Below are 3149 nucleotides of genomic sequence, written 5' to 3' on the forward strand. Positions count from 1 at the left end.
TTTTTTAGAGCGGGAGAGAGAGAAACATCAATTTGTTGTTCCACTTATTTATGCATTCATTGGTTGATTCTTGTATGTGTCTTGACTGGGGATTGAACCTAGAACCTTGGTGTATTGGGACGATGCTCTAACCAACTGAGCTACCCCACTAGGGTCTTTTCATATTATCTGACTCACTGACCTTATTACCTAAGACAGAGATTTAGGAATCTAGAATGACTTGCTCCCTCCCTCTCACCCACCTCATGCACAACCCATCATCAAATCCAGTAGATTCTCTCTCCTTCATACTCTCATATCTACTCCTCCTCTATCCCCATGGCCACAGCCATGGCTAAGGCCTTTGTATCTTCTCTCTGCATGGTCACCTTTGACTCCTCCATCTCGCCCCATATCTAATCAGTCTCCAAGTCCAATTGATTGGCTTTTTTGGGTCACTCTCACATCCATCCTCTTGGGGCCATGTCTCATGGCCAGTGCCTTACTCTGGCCCTTACCACCCTCCAACTGGATCAGATCAGTAACTGGGTCTTCTTGCTTCCTTTTCTCTCCAGGGCTGCCTGAATGGGTTTTCTAAAATGCAGGTCTGTTCTGGACTCTTCCCACTTTCCAGTCTCTCAGTGGTAGCCTGGACAGTCAAGTTCACATTCCCTAAATTCCATGGGCATGTGAGGCCCATGAACATCTGGCCCAGGCGGACATCCTATGCCTCTAGCTTTTGGATCTACTAGCAGCTCTGGGCTTGCACATGGGCTGTTCTGTCCACCTTACTTCTCGTACCAGTCCCCAAACTAGAGGCTTGAGTTCCTTGAGGGCAGGGGCGTGTCTTCTTCCCTGTAGGCCCCCGGTGCCTAGCACAGTGTGCTTGGCTCTCAGGAAGCATGCAACAGATGTTTTTAAAAATGAATTTATGAGTAAACATATTCTAAAATTAATGACTGGGTGTCACACAGCTTAAAAGGGATGAAGTAAGATTCAAACTCAAGTCCGTTCATTTATTCAACAATGAAGCTCTTCCTGTATGCCAGATATTGTGCTAGATGCTGGCGACACGACACAGAACAAAACATAGAGCCCCTGCCCTCCTGGAACTTATGTGCTTATGTGGTGTCAAAGTTCACATCTTTTGCAAGTTCACCAAATTCTGTTGCAAAGAGCCTCATTATAATCTAAAGTGTCACGAAGCAAAGCTGCCGGTATAACACAATGCATATTTCAGGGGTGGGAAGTGAGATTCAAACTCTTCAGTGTGGCCCTAGCCGGTTTGGCTCAGTGGATAGAGCGTCGGCCTGTGGACTGAAGGGTCCCGGGTTTGATTCTGGTCAAGGGCACATGCCCGGTTTCAGGCTCGATCCCCAATACGGACCATACAGGAGGCAGCCGATCAATTATTCTGTCTCATCATTGATGTTTCTATCTCTCTCTTCCTCTCCCTTCCTATCTGAAATAAATTATATATATAAAAAGCTCTTAAGTGTAGTAGGGATTCAGGAAAAGGGGAATCATTAGGTAGGAGCTGAGATTCAAGATGGTCCTTAAAATGTTTAATAAATAAGTAGGAAAACATAGGAACAATACACGTAGAAGGCAGCATACCACATTTATGGGCACAAGAACTCTGGATTCCGGTATTGGATGGGAGGATCAGTGGTACAAGGAGTTTTAAGAAAATCAATTTGCTGCCTGGCTGGCATGGCTCTGTGGTTGAGCATCAATTTATGAACCAGGAGGTAATAGTTCGATTCCTGGTCAGGGCACATGCCTGGGCCCAGGGCTCAATCCCTAGTGGGAGGCAAGTAGGAGGCAGCCAATCAGTGACTGTCCCTCATCATTGATGTTTCTATCTCTCTCTCCCTCTCCCTTCCTCTCTGAAATCAATAAAAACATATTTTAAAAAAAGAAAAGAAAAGAAAATCAACTTGCAGATCTTCATCTTCCAAGTTCTGTTTACCAAAACTCTTTCCTCTTTCACAATTTCACCTTCCCTACTTTCAGTAGCAAGGCTCACCATTCCCCATCCGCTGTCTTTCAGTAGGGGACTACCCAGAGGGTGAAATTCCTGGAGCGCTAAACAAAGCTCCTATTTGAAATGCTAGTGCAGGGCTATAGGTGGTGAGAAAGTGGGCAGCTCAAGACCTGGACAACAGATTCTTTTGATTTTTAAGGCAGGATCTTTGCTTTCAAAACCCTGAAGAATCCTTAACAATATTTTTTATCGTAGATCTTCATGATTTTGGGGCGGGGGAGACAACTCAGAAGTAGATGCCATTGCTAAATCAAACTCTCACTTCCTATCTACTTATGAAGTGAACAAGGTTTCTCAGCTTCAAAATAAAATAAAAAAAGGAACTAGAATTGATGCTGAATGCGGTCTCATTCTAATAAATAATATTCAACTGTGAACATCTGAACTACCTGAGGGTGGGGGTGGGGGAAGCAGTCCATGAATTTCATTGGTAAATACATTTCCAATGCATTTTTGTATTTATGTTTAATGTGTATAAAAATCATAATATTTATGTTGTTTTGCTCAACTGAGTACTACTAATATTTCTGATGGCCACTCAAACCAGAAAAAAATTTCTCACTTAGAGCTTTATAGTTACATAAAGCTTAGATTCTTTTTAAACTTTAACTTATATACATACTTTGGTTGCAGAGATGTATGAGATTGTGATCAATAAAAGACTTCCAAGCATAAAATATGTTACATTGAGATTAGATTGTTGAGGGGAAAGAGGAATGGAAATACAAGTACAAGGAGAACAAGAAACAATGTAAAATGTTTTTATTGCTAAAGAAAAGCACGTTATTTTGTAAAAATATTTTTTTATTGATTTCAGAGACAAAGAGAGAGGGAGAGAAACATCAGTGATGAGAGAGAACCATTGATCAGCTGCCTCCTACATGCCTCCTACTGGGGATGTGCCCTTGACCAGAATCAAACCCAGGACCCTTCAGTCCACAGGCTGACACTCTATCCACTGAGCCAAACCAGGTAGGGCTGTTCATGGGACTTTTTAATATAACTTCCTTACAGCTATAACATGTATGTTCAATAACTACGATTGTGTGGGCACATAAAGCCATTGAGTGGCTATTTGTCTTTGGGGGGAAAAATTTGTTGAGAATTTTACAGATGTCCACAT

This window comes from Myotis davidii, unplaced genomic scaffold, assembly GCF_000327345.1.
Source record: "Myotis davidii unplaced genomic scaffold, ASM32734v1 scaffold1036, whole genome shotgun sequence".
Lineage (NCBI taxonomy): Eukaryota > Metazoa > Chordata > Mammalia > Chiroptera > Vespertilionidae > Myotis > Myotis davidii.